Below are 15,040 nucleotides of genomic sequence, written 5' to 3'. Positions count from 1 at the left end.
TCTGAACAAAGTACCCATTTTCATGGCATTTTCTTTTATTAGCAGAAATCTTCAGATGGGAGAACATTGTAGAATTCAAGTAGTTTGTTTTCGCAGTCTATATACTTATTTTTGAACTATGTTTTGACTTGAAAATCAATAATTTCAAGTTGCAAACTGGGATCACAGCCGGATTTACATATAAGCTAAACAAGCTACGTCTTAAGACCTCACATTATTATTATTATTATTATTATTATTATTATTATTAGCCATATGGTACAAGGAAGCCTGAGGCTTATGCTGCACCAGCCAAAAAAAAAAAAAAAAATTCCCACGTTACCCCCCCGTGTGTGTGTGTGTGTGTATGTGTGTGTGTGAGAGAGAGACAGAGAGAAGTAGAAAGGCATCACCAAGAAAGAGAAGAATGATGATATCCAGCTCAGGACCCTGGGTTTGCCAAGCCCATACTCACCAGATGTGAGCCCCCGGGGTAAATTACAAGGGGCCGTACGCCTCTTAAAAAATCCTTTTTAATATTATCACAGGTGAATGTAAGAGAGTAGGGTTTCATACATGTTATAGCTTGGCAGTCGCAACAAGTTTAAATCCGGCCCTGGGTGGCATTGTAGTTTTCAGCCATAGAAATAAATGGATTCTCAAACTCATCAAAAAGTAATTGTAATAACGAGAGGCAAAGATTCTTTGGAAATATGCGTTTCTCTTTTAGTTCGGTACAACGATCAAAGTGAATTAAATTGTCTCGCTCAATTTGGAATTTAAATAATAACCTATTCTGAAATGATTTGATGTCACCATACAAATCAAAGACCAATTTTCCTTTCCCTTGTAGTTTTAAATTAAGAGCATTTAAATGACTAGAAATGTCTGTAAGAATTGCAAGATCAAACAGACCTCCGAATTTGATAGTTGTTTTGTCGGTTTCTTTTTTCTGTCATAAATATCAATTTCATGACGCAGTTTAGAGAAATAATATAACACTTTGCCGCTATTAAGCCATCTCATTGCACTATGTAAAATTACATCTTTGTATTCAGCTCCAATTTCTGAGAGAACCTGTTGAAACATACAGTGACTAAGGCCATGTGATCTTATAAAATTTACAGTTGAAATAACAACATTCATAACGTGTTCGAGATCCAATTCTTTCGCACAGAGAGCTTCTTGATGCACAATGGAATTCAGATTACGAACCTAAGGGGACATAAATTCAAATTAAGAAAAGACATATGTAGAATAGATGTGCGGACATTTGCCTTTAGCCAGCGGGTGGTCAATTGCTGGAACAAACTTCCATCTGTCGTTGTGGAAGTTGATAGGTTAAATAAATTTAAGGAGGAACTGGACAGGCATTTGGAGGGAATGGTGTAATTTTTTTTTTTTTTTTTTTTTTTGGCTGATGCTGCACAAGCTCATACGGTTGCTTTCTTGCATCACATGCCGCCACTACTACTACTATTAATTCCAATCAGAGGTTCAGCTCCAACATCTATCATTTTCTTGGTTATTCTACCCATAAGCTCAATGTTTTTACCAATCATATTTTTTGCACCGTCATTTGTAACTCCTACGAGGTTTTTAATATCTAATCCTAACTTTTCAAGATTGGCAAAAATTTTCAAAGATTTTCACCTGTAGTTGTTCCGTGCATGCTCTGTAGATCAGCGAAATATTCAACTGGTACAAAATTATCATTAATTCCACGTATGAAGATAAGAAGTTTTTAGCAAGTGCACGCCCTGCGGGGTTCACCTTTATTTCGTGCGTGTCCATGGTTATACTTTCTTTATTCTTGAAGTCAAGGATATAAGCTTCAGGGTATACCCCCTCAGGCCATCCTGAAGCTTCCTGCTTAATTTTTAAGAAGGTATCCATGTAGCCACCAAATAAAGATTTATGCCTCTCCTCAAAATGCCAAACTTCATAGATGTCAATAATTTTGTAACCACTCTCAATTGCAAGTTAGACCTCAGGAATACATCACACCCAAGAAAAGCTTCTGTCTTAGTGGTTACACTTGGCAACGCTTCATCAGCACAAGCAACCACACAGCCAGAAAACAAGGATGATATGGGAAGGACAGACAAATAAAGCTCCTCTGACATGAACACCCAGGCATGGATAACTCCAAAGTATGCCTCTGGACAATAGTTGAAGTCACTAAGAATGACTTTAGGGTATTAGAATGACTTTAGGGTAAGAATGACTTTAGGGTTTAGACGCCGTATTTATACACCCACGGATAAAACGAGCAGAAATCGATATAATGAATCTCCTCGTTATCCGGCATCTGGTGGTAGAGTTTAAAGTCAACTCTGCTACCCCTGAGAGAACTACAGGCCGTAATCGGTTTGTGCATTGTGAAAGCTGCAACAAACTCTTTCACAGCTGGTCATTTTCTGTTGTGTCTCAAATTGGTATTCCCAAACAGAAACTAATTCATACCCTTCATATCCTTGATGAAACCTCACAGCCCATAGTTTCTTCATAAAGATCGCCCATCATCTTGTTTCTCTGTGTCTGTAAAGTGTTAGGCCTAAAACATTTCTTTCACTTGTGGAAAATAACCCCGAGGGGCTCACATCTGATGAGTATGGGCTTGGCACACCCAGGGTCCTGAGATGGATATTATCATTCTTCTCTTTCTTGGTGAGTGATTCCCTTCTCTCTCTCTCTCTCTCTCTCTCTCTCTCTCTCTCTCAGGGTAACTAGGGAATTTTTTTTTTTTTTGGCTGTTGCAACATAAGCCTCAGGCTTCCTTGCACCATATAGCTAATAATAAATAATAATAATAAAAGTAACAGCCATAAAACTCGTAGGCAGTGTTACCACAAACCCCATTAATTAAAAAAGCTCCTACCCTAACTTTCCCTCATTGTGAATGAGTGTGTTGAATTTTCATGATTTTCTGTTTTTACAATCATGAAAGCCAAGCCAACACTTTACAACTCTGTGTGTTTGTACCCATATATCCGCCTGGGGGCAGGACCGCCATTGAGTTCGTTCAAAAACTCCACCACGCAAGATTAGCCCTAGGATATGTGTTCTTGGTCCCCAAAAGAAGCAACACAAAGTGCAACCATGTGTTTGCTGTTTAATGGAATTGTTTCTGTGTCGAAATAAATTACAGAAACTGAAGTTTATGGATCCTCCAATTTTTGAACGAAACAGTGTTGAGGCTTGTGCACAGTCTTGCAGTGACAGCAGAATTCTGGATTTTGACATTTGTGTATATTTTTAGTGAGATAGGTGCACAAACAAATGTGACAGCGATGCAGTTCCGAGCAAGCATTGTTTGCCCGGTGACAATCGAAACACTCGCTGCCTTTGAAACACCTGAATAAGTATTTCAAGGGCAGCGAGTATTTGGACTGTTGCAGGCTTTGCATAATAGAAGGTTGCTTCCACTATGATGGGTGCGAGCCCTAAACCAATTACATGAATGAGAGCAAGTATGTGTTGAAAGTCGCTCTTGATTGTGAAAAGTCTTCAAACTTTTTACAATCAAGAAACCACATATATACCCGAAGGATTTACAGAGTGTCTCAAAAATACAAAGCAAAACTTCAGGAATGAGTTCTTCATATGTAGACGATAAAAATATTTTATATCAACATAGTTCCCGAAATGCTTGGTTTCCGAGTTATTAACCGAAATGTCTTATCTGCCGCAGGTGATTTCCTTCATCACACGGTACTGACAGAATCTTTTGGTTTTCCAATCCGATCATGTACTGAATTCATGAGCAAGCGGATATGCATTTTATGTATGGTTTGGCGCACATAAATCTCATATCCGCAATGCTCTGGAGGCTCGTCGTTTGTACCACAAAAGGTTCCCAGAACGAAGATGTCCAGACAGGAAAACGTTTGAAGATATCTATCGCCGCCTTTGTGAACATGGGGCCTTTACACCTCGTGCTGCCGACAGAGGACGACCAAGACGATGCCAGGAATTTGGCATCATCTTCGCGAGTCCATGAGACGTCGATGTGATGCCTGTATTCAGGCAGAAGTTAGACATTTTGAACAATTACTATAAGGTGATGTGAACAGTTAAGTGTCATAGACAGACCTTTAAAACTCGGAAACCAAGCATTTCCGGAACTATGTTGATATAAAATATTTTTATTGTCTACATATGAAGAACTCATTTCCGAAGTTATGCCGTGTATTTTTTAGACACCCTGTATACGTGGTTTTAAAAGGTCATATTTCTCTATATTTTCTGTGGATTTGTGTGGAGTCAAGAATGTGATTACTATCTGTCCTTTTGCAACCCCGGGGGCTCACATCTGGTGAGTATGGGTTTGGCACACCCGGGGTCCTGAGCTGGATATCATCATTCTTCTCTTTCTTGGTGATTCCCTTCTACTTTTGACTCTCTCTCTCTCTCTCTCTCTTAGGGTTACTCGGGAAATCTTTTTTTTTTCCTGGTGCAGCATAAGCTTCAGGCTTCCTTGCATCATATGGATATTAATAATAATAATAATAATAATAATCTCAAAACAAATTATTCACTTAAAATTCGAGTTTGAAGATCATTTGGAACACCAATTCATTTTTTTCTGTATCGTGTTGTTAACGAAGTTTGTTTGTAAAAGGAGAGGATGATAAAGTATATTATACAGAATGTATATTTGAAAATAAACACACATTCTGTACTTTTTCCAGTGAGAATGCGCTGATTTAATTCGAGCTTTGAATATAGACAGCGATGTGGATTTTCAGATTTTCAAAAACAACACAGATATGAAAGAAAAAATTTCTGTATTGTTTTTATCTATTTAATTTCAAATAAAAATATATATCCATTAAATTCCCAAAGAAGGGGCATATTTTATCATTTTCATTTGTATGTCGTGTTAATGCTTTGCATAAGGTGGAAATGATCACTTTGATATTTGCCGCTAATGTCTGGATGTGAACGATGAACCCGTACGCTCTCTTGGAATGGGGAATAGCTTTATGTGGTTTTCGAAATTAGCCTTTTCAAAACAAATTGAAGAAAAAAATATCATTGTTAATTCAAAATAAACCCAACACTCCAGTCTCTTTTTCCCTGTGTGAATAACAAGAGCAAAACTAACAGCGTTTGATGATTTTAGATTTTAAAAAAGGTAGCCACAGACAATATATGAAATGAGAAAAATATATATATTTCATTCCGAAGAAGGGAAATAAATATTAGGTTATATTTTCAACCAATCAAAAATAATTTTCAGATGCAGTAGAATCAGACACTAAAATGTTTTTAATCACACGCACACAAAGGCTTTGTACTTTTAAAACTTTTTCCAAATTTGGATCCATCAGAAATCATATTCATGTCTTGAACATAACACAACTGTACATGATCACTTCAAACAGGAAATGTCCCCCTCCTCCGAATGGATTGGTACTTCCCAAAAGTGATGTTCGGTACTTCTCTTCCCAAGCAGAAATGGCCAGCTTAGTTAATTGGAGTTAGTGGCATGTACAGCTGTGTTTTTGTGAAGATAAAATCTGATGACAGTCAAAAATAACCAGTGAAAATTAATGTAAAAGGGCTAATATTTTCATTTTTCTTTAGCCCTTTTACTTACTTTCAAGAAGTAATTTCGCCTTATACTGCCGAATTTTTTTTTCAGTGACCTGTACACTAAGGCAGATAGCGCCACTTGACAGAGCCTAAGCTTTTGCTTTCGTTCTCAATGACCCCAGGGGTGCAGTCGCCGTAATGGGACACTACAGTGACGTCACCCGTTCTCCTGAGCAGACAAGAACGTTGATCGAACGCAAAGGTCCAAAGAACGGTGTAAATTGTTATATGAGTAGAAATTACCAGAACAAGACACAGCAGATCTTGCGTAACAAGACCTTTATAAAAATATTAATTGTCACTTCGACTCCGTGCATGGTACAGTATCAATTTATTTCTTATCCCCCCCCCGAGGCGATGCAGAGATATATATATTTGAAATACTAGGGAAAAAGAGGGGGGATAGATACACGGGGACACACACAGTTAACTTTGTGCAAAACATGACAGGAGGAGAAGATCAGTGAAAGTTTTTGGCCGATATTTGTCATTGTGTAAAGAAGAAGTAAATAATAATTACTAGGAAAATATGAGAAAGGAACATATTGACGTCTGGTACAGATTCCTACCCCCCCCCCCCCGAAGCGGTGCAGAATATTTTCGGGTAAGTCAACCCTTATTGTTTAATAACAAACTGTATTAAATTGCCCAAAGTTCAACCTACCATATGCATACGTTTTAATGCATTTATAAGACATCTTTCCTCAGATATATATAAATATACCCCGACAACTGTATTATTTTCTTAGTATTCAACTTTAATAATAATGCGACTTATTAATTTAATTGTCAATCACTAATTACACTATTAAGATAATATAATTACCTGTCTCATATTTTGAACAGTGGTATGTTATGACAAACACTAATTATTTTGTACTTGCTACGGAATTAGTGGAAAAACCATATGAAGAATATTACAACTTTGTAATATAGCTAACAGCAAGATAATGCTTGCATTCAATTAATTTGTCTAACAATAAATACCAATTAATCTAACTTATTTACCAGTTATATTGTACTCATTTGTATACATATATGTTAAACAGACCTTATTTTGTTATTATTTTGCGTTCTGCTCATTCTTTCTAAATTATATACAATTCACTGAACAATCATTTTTTTTCAAGAATCATTAATTGCGGCATTTCGAGTCAGCCCTTAGCTAAGAGGTGTCTCGAGATGAAAAACACAACGCGTCTGGATGTTGCAATTTGCTCTTTACTTCTCAGAGTAAATTTAGAACACTAGATTATTTTTTGTCCTAATTTGGAACCGCTAGACAGATCATTCGAAACCCAGGGTTTTCTGGAATTCACATGATATTGTGCTGGCTTGCTGTAGCGAGTGATTCACGAGTATATTGATAGGCAAGAGCATAATATGACGGAAAAGCCTGTGGAACACTGTTGCTAATCGTGACCAGGATCAAATGTGCTTTCGCGGGATGAAAAACCTTTTTTTTTATATGAAAGCTTGTGAGTTATGAGGATTACTGTAAACTGAAGAGCAAAGCACAACAACAGTAACTAGTGAATAGAAGACAAATAAAGGGATTAATGTGGTAATAGAATAAAAGGGAAACGTCTAACACTAGTGATTTTTTGTGTATACAGAGAATGGTTAGAGGCATTTTTATTAATTTTCTTTTTCTTTTTCAGCAATACAAATAACACAGTCCTTAAGTACATACATAATGGTAACACTTAGCAACTAGAAGCATTTAGGGTAGTTAATTGATTTGTCAAAACAAATAATAATAATAAATTACAAAAAAAAAAAAAAAACTCTAGTTGCTATATGTTAGAAACTCATTTTGTTTTTAGCATTGTGTCATTACTAACAGTTTAGTTCTATTTCAGCTACGTAAAGGTAAGTACACTATTTTGGAGGGACCTTTCCACCCCAAATTTTACTCAAATATTAATAGAGTCATCTAATTTAACATAGACACTTATAAATCCAACTTGGAAGAACAGATCCCACAAACTTCAACCGATTTGTCGGCTGCATTGTTTGATACGCAACAAACACAATCCCCTCCCGAATCAGGCAGGCCGCATGTGGCTAATATTGCAGGTTACCTAAGTTTGGTGCCTACTTTTTTTGGTACAGATGAAGGCCCATCTGTCCAAAATTTTTTTGAAACTTTAGAAAGCGTAGGAGAATTGGCATTTTGGCGCGATTCTGAGTTTATATCTATTTGTAAAGCGAAATTTCGGTCTTTAGCAGCGGAATTTCTAGCACAATCCACTGAATTATGTAAGGAAAAAAATTATAACGTGTTCAAAAATGCTTTCTTAGCTCAGTTTGAAAAAATGGAACCTATAGTCACTTGTTTAAGTGAATTCGCTAATACTGTGCAAAAACCTAACGAAAATATCGCCAGCTTTGGAGCCTGAATTCAAAATCTGGCAAGAAAGGTGTTTAAGATACAAAATGAAACCCCTGAAGCAAATTCGATTTTAGATCAGGCAATGTTAGCCCAGTTTCTTAGGGGTGTTTCAAATAAAATTAAAAGGATAGTCCTGTCCGAAAACCCCCTCACTTTCCATCAAGCAATTATAATCTCGAAACGGGAGGAGACAAATGAACTTCTTACAGAAACAAAACATAGATCCGTTAACACCCTTTGTGGGCAAACTAACAATGATGGAGAAATGCTGAATCAACAAGAAAACTATTTTAAAGAATTTTTAAAGCCATTACAAGAACAGATACGAGACCTACAACAATCGTTGTGTACTCTGTCAGTAAATAATGTTATGCAAAATAAGTTAGAAACGCAAGGTTCCGCTAATAATGGAAATAATCCATGTCAAAAATGGAGCACTACAGATTATGCATCTTCCCCTTCTAGTGACCGCGAAGCGTTCCCTGTAAGGCACTTACAGTTGAACAGGGCGTTGCTAAGCGACGCTTGCAATGAACTCGCCCGAAGCGAGAGACGCGATTTTGCTCCGTGCTATGCTAGGAAGCATGTATACTGTAACCCTACGTACGAAGCAAGACAGTGGGAAAGATGCTATACAACTGGCGGTCGCTGCGGCAGCTCCCGACTGATGCCAAATTATCCAAACTGTCCCTGCACGAGTCGCGGAGTGCGCGATTACACTGTGTTACCAAAATATCAGACGCCTTATGTTAATACACAAAGTGGTAATTTTAATGGAAATGGGGTTAAAAATGCAAACAAAATGTATTATAATAATCGAAATAGGACAGATAGGAACTCTTACACAGTGGTAAGAAAAGAAATACCTAGAAATGAGTTTAATCAGGGACAAACTCATCCTAAAGCGATTTTTGGTAGGCAAATTAACCAGGTAGATAAAGTAAGTTACAGACAAGATAGAGATATAAACGGATGTCTGGAGGAAATAGAAGGGACTATCAGTGTCATAGAACTGTTTTACCAGGTCAAAATTATTATAGAGGAGCTAAATCGTATGCCAACCACAAAAATGTACAACATGGAGTTTATATTTTAGATAACGATTCCCAATTACCATTGATCATGGGATCAGTTCAAAATGTGGAGGCTAAATTTTTGGTAGATTCAGGCGCTAGCGTAACTTTAATTAGTACAGACTTATTTAATAAAATTGAAAATGATAAATCTCTAAATCCAGGAGCTCCAAACTTGACTGTAACTGGTGTTTCTGGATATGTAGTACCGATCCATACTGAAATTACAGTAAACATCAAGCTGGATAGTGCAAGTTTTAAAGATAATGTTTTGGTAGCTAATGGAAATTTCACAGGGCAATATGACATTATATTGGGATTAAATGTTTTGAGGCGTTTTTCGTTCATAATTGACTTAGGTAAAAAAATGGTTCGCTCAATCCCATTGAATATTTGTTTAAGAGAAGTAGGTGTTAGGGAACGGATTATGAGTTCTAAACCCGTGGTAGCTAAGCTCACATGTAAACATGTACTACCAGGATCGTCTGAAAGGGTTGTGACAGCATATTGTAACCAGCTTGCTGTTCCCACAGAACAACTTGTGTTAACAGAGCCTGATTATAACCTTGGTTGTGAGGACTTAGCTGTCCATTGTTCAGTGGACAAAGTACAGTCCGATGGATTGGTATCAGTTCTGGTGGCAAATTCGTCGACTGAGCCTTTATATCTTCCAAAGGGGATGGGAATTGCTAGTTTGGAAAGGATTGAAATTAATCCAGTTACTTTTGCAGGTAAGGAAGTAGAAGAAAATAAGACATCTCCTGTGACTTTAAAAGATTTTAATCTTGATCATTTGACTGGTGATCAGAAACGTAAACTATCAGACTTGTTGTATGAATATAGAGATGTTTTTGCCAAGTGTCCAGCTCAGCTAGGGAATTCAAAGGTATTTAAACATAGAATTAAACTGACGGACAATATACCGGTCAAGCAGACAGCTTATAGAGTTCCATATTTGTTAAAAGATGAAGTCCGAAGGCAGGTAAATGAACTATTGGAATCCAACATCATACAAACAAGCCATTCCCCATACGCAGCGCCAATAGTTCTAGTCAAAAAGCCGAATTCTAGTTATCGGATGTGTGTGGATTTTCGAAAATTAAATTCAAAAATTCTTTTTGATAATTATTCTCTCCCTAATGTCAGTGAAGTACTTCAACATCTCGCACAAGTGCGTTATTTTACTTCACTTGATTTACGAAGTGGATTCCACCAAATTGAGGTGCACCCAGCTGATCGTCACAAAACCGCCTTCACTACTGGAGAGTCCTTATTTGAGTTTTCTCGAATGCCGCATGGATTAAAAAATGGATTTTCGTCACTCTTGAAAGCCTTATCATTAGTGTTTCATGGACTCGGGGAAGAATCGATTTTCGCTTACCTTGAACATATAATTATTGCATCGCCCAGCCTTGATTTACATCTCTTGAAGTTGCGAAAGGTTTTCCAGCGTCTGAGAGAATACGACCTTAAGCTAAAACCTAAGAAATGTGAGTTCCTGAGAGAACAGTTAAAATACCTTGGGCATTTAGTCAGTTCTGAGGGCATTCGTCCAAATCCCGAAAACTTAGTCGCTGTTCGAGACGCTCGTTCCCCGCGGAACGTAAAACAAGTGCGATCTTTCCTAGGAATGGCGGGATTCTACAGGAAATTTATACCAAATTTTGCTGAGATAGCAAGACCCCTTACTTCGCTAACAAAAAAAGAAACACCTTTTGTTTGGGACTGTTCCACGCAGCAAGCTTTCGATCAACTGAAAACTGCCTTGACAACGGAACCTCTGTTGGTTTTTCCTGACTTTACAAAACCATTTCTCTTATCAACTGATGCCTCAGCGTACTGCGTAGGGGTCTGTCTCGAGCTTCAGATGGATGAAGATACAAGACAGTCAGTTGCCTGTGTGCTTCTAGGCTATTAAAGAAGTCAGAATTGAATTATAGTACGACAGAGAAAGAAGCTTTGGCTATTGTTTTCGCAGTCACAAAGTTCAGACCTTTTTTAGTGTCCAATCATTTCACCCTGAAAACAGATCACCAACCCTTGAGTTATCTGCTCAATTTGAAGAATCCTTCACCCCGCTTAGCGAGATGGAGCATGCTTTTACAAGAATACGACTTCCAAATTCAGTACCGTCCTGGTAAAGTACATTCCAACGCAGATTTTCTTTCAAGGCCAGTGTTAGAAGAGGATGAAAAGAAAAAAAGGCCAAGGAAGGCTAAAACAACTGAGTTAGTAGCTCCCATATCAGCTGATTTAACCATGGAGTCATTGGTGACGCCCCAGCAACAAACCAGAAATTTAATTAAAACTCTGCAAAGAGAAGATCCAGTCTTAAAAAAGTTGATTGAACAATTGGAAGGAATACCCCAGGCATCAGCAAAAATCCCAGATTCCTTCTATTTATCTAAGGAGGGAATACTATATCACTACACTTTATCTGATCCTGGAGCGACAAGAGAAGAGCCAACAGAACAATTAGTGGTCCCTGTTGGCCTAAAGACAGAGGTGTTGAAAGCATCTCACGACAATGCTCTGGATGGAGGCCATTGGTCTCTACAGAAGACATTAGAGAAGGTAAAAAAGAATTTTTCTGGATTGGGATTTACAGCGACATTAAGAATTATATTGAGTCATGTCTATTGTGTATGGAACGTATAGGGTACAATCCTAAAGCTAAAGCAGCTCTGATGAGAGTTCCCAGTGAAAATTCACCTTGGGTGCGAGTATCATTAGATATCCTAGGACCTCTTCCTATGTCCTTGAGAGGACAAAATATCTATTGTTAGCAGTGGATAATTTCACTCGTTATGTTGAAGCAATTCCACTCCAAACTCAGAAGGCAGATGAAGTAGCCACAGCATTTATAAACAATGTGATTGCGAGACATGGAATTCCTAAATACATACTCACCGAACAAGGTACAAATTTCATGTCCTCATTGCGACAAGTGTGTGAGAAGTTGAACATTCATAAACTTCGAACTTCCACCCGCAAGGAAACGCAAAAGTTGAACGTCTAAACCATACCTTAGCGAACATATTATCCCATGTCGTAAATCAGTCCCAGTCAGATTGGGATCAGATGGTTCCATTGGCTGTTGCTGTATATCATGCTGCAACTCACAGTGCTACTCAAGAAACACCCAACTTTTTAATCTATGGCAGAGATTTGGTGTTACCTTCAGATTTATGGCATGCAAAAATACGGCAAAGTTACGCATCTTTAGAGAAATATTCAGAAGAAATGTGTGCACGACTCCGTAGAGCTTATGAATTGTTTCTGAACATTTGGAAGAAGCAGTGCAGAAGCAAGAACAGCGTAGAGCAGCAGTGGCTGTGGATAAGAATATTCGAGTAGGAAGTCTTGTTTACCTTTTCACTCCTAAGGTGAAGGCCGGTACCACGAGGAAACTGGCTCGATTGAGTACAGGACCTTACAGGGTAATCAGTCAACCTTCATTGGTCAACTAAGAAATACAGAATATGAATAACCAGAAAGACAAGCAGATTGTGCATGTTGACAGATTGACAAAGGTAGTAAATAGAAAAGTTTTTCCTGAACTTAGAGTGGAAGAGTCAGAAGAATCAGAAGATAGTGAACTACAAGATCAATCTGGTACAGAGACAGTGCCGAAAGAAACATGGATCTTTGATGACCCCATAATAGAAGAATGTGATTTAATCCCTCCAATGGACCCCAGACCTGTGAGACTTCAGCCAAATAGAACTGCACCTATTCCAGAACTTTTGATGACGTTTCCAAATGAAAGCCAGAAGAGGCCATCCATGATAAAACAGTCTGAGGAGTCAATCGAATCTACCCATAGGCCAGCACAGACACATGACTATAATTTGCACAGTCGTAGTCGTGTAACTCACACACCATATGTGGTAACCCTTAATCCACCGTCACAAAATGAAGTGAGAATTCCCGAATCAGCTTCTGACAGTAGAGTAGGAACAGAAAATGGAAGCTCCTCTCATGAAACAGAGATGCGGAGAGACGAACCTTCAGGTCAAAATACTGAAGAACATGGAAGTGCAGATCAAGCTGATCAACCCAGTGGATTAGATATGACTATTCAGTGGATGTTGGGAGGTCCACTTACCGCAAGGTTAAATACATCAAATAATGACAAAGGCCTTGATTTGGCAGGTCTTATCAGAGATGCGTGGAGAGATTAAAAGTAAAAAATGGTAAAGTTTGAATTTTGAGGAAGCGAAAACAGTATGAGGACAGTTTTGTTATTGTGTTTCCTCCGTATTTAAAGAAAAGAAGTCAGTTCATGGAGAGGGAAAGTTATACAAGAATGATGATTCCAATATCATGATAAATTGATGCATAGTGTCATGAGATGAATATTGCATTCGGTTGAAGATGATTTGATTATAAGCTAAGAGATACATTAAAAGAAGCTTCTGATTAATTAGAGTATCAGACCCATGAAATTTTTACTTATAAAGGGAACAGAAAGGTTAGTTCTCATCAGACACAAGCATTGTGTTTATCAGCAGTTTGGTTATGGATGATGCAGTGAGCACAGAGAATTAAAGGATACAGGTAGGGAACATGGAAAGAGAATTTGGAATTAAATTAAAAGCAAGAGCTATTTTCAGGAGAGTTGTTTTAAAAAAAAAATAAAAGAAGATAAGTACTAGAACTCTTATTTAAATTTGACCATCGAGGAAAATATTTTCTTATGGAACCTATATTATCACCCTCTTTCCACAAAACATGTTTCAATTGTATAGGCCAATTTTGAGAGGAAGGTTGCAGTGGATACTAGGGCCTTATGGGCGCACCCCCTAGTTTACTTTTGTTTTCTCTCTCTCATTGCATGACTGAAATTTCACTACAAGAGAAAAGATTCTGAAAAACATATAAATGTGTCTATATATATATTTAGGCTTTTTCTTTTGAAGATCGGATGAAATAAGTGGCCTGAGGATGGCTGGTTCCGCCCAGTCACTGCTTGTTTTTTCGTTCCTCCGAAGAGAAGAATAGAGTGTAATAAATAGTAACACCTGTGTTTCTAGCTGAAAATAAGAGGATCTTTCCTTGTACCATTTTAAAAGAATACTCAGCCTCATCCTGAGTTAAAGTTCTGAAACAATAAAAATCAGAGTTCTAGTTCCACAAATATTTTTTTTTTTGGAAAGAAATTTATCCACCAATTGGAACTTTATCACGTATGACATTAGAAATGTAAATGATATTGTATTAATGTAAAGAGAGTTTTAATAGTACTCATACTTGGTCAATATCAACTACAATAAAAAGGGAACAGAAAGCAAACTGTTGAAGTATCAATCTTGTGCTCTTGCCTTTGATAATCCAAATAGCTGATGGTTAAAATAGTGCACTGATTGAGAAGATCAGAGCTCATTTTCAAGTTTAGAGATTGGTTGTCAATTCCATTTTTGGGAATCTTGTTAATCGGTCATGAATGACTGGTGTGTTGCTGTTTTGAAAATAAAGAGAAGAATCCATTTTTTTTGAAAAAAAAATGAAAGGAAACAAAGAAGGTGACAGTTTTGGAAAGTGAACAAGTACAAGAAAAAGTGAGTGGAAAGTGTATAGATGAAGGGTAAAGGGCATGAGACCTCACCTCCTCTCCTACAAGTCAAAACAAAATGTGAAAAGATGAATAAAGGTTGTGAACATGACATTTGAACGTATTGAACAGAAAAAAGGGAAAGACAGAAAGAGAAAATGAGATCCACTTAACATTTTACCCTCTTCTTGCTCAGTTGCTCGAGGATATTTTTCAGGATGTCTTAGTTTTTAGGTGCATGACGGATGACTTTCCTCTGAAGGCATGCAAAAAGTTCTCCCATTCAGAACAGTAGTGAACATTTAGGCTTTTTCATGCTCTGACATGGTGTTCCAGTCAATAGTGAAGGACTATCTCCATGAAATCACTCAAGGAATATTAGGCTGTCTTCACAGCCGACAAGTGTACTCAGTGGCCTTAAACTTTAAGGATTTGTGA

This window comes from Mastigoproctus giganteus, chromosome 3, assembly GCF_048544385.1.
Source record: "Mastigoproctus giganteus isolate SK-2022 chromosome 3, ASM4854438v1, whole genome shotgun sequence".
NCBI lineage: Eukaryota > Metazoa > Arthropoda > Arachnida > Uropygi > Thelyphonidae > Mastigoproctus > Mastigoproctus giganteus.
This window is presented reverse-complemented; position numbering follows the sequence as displayed.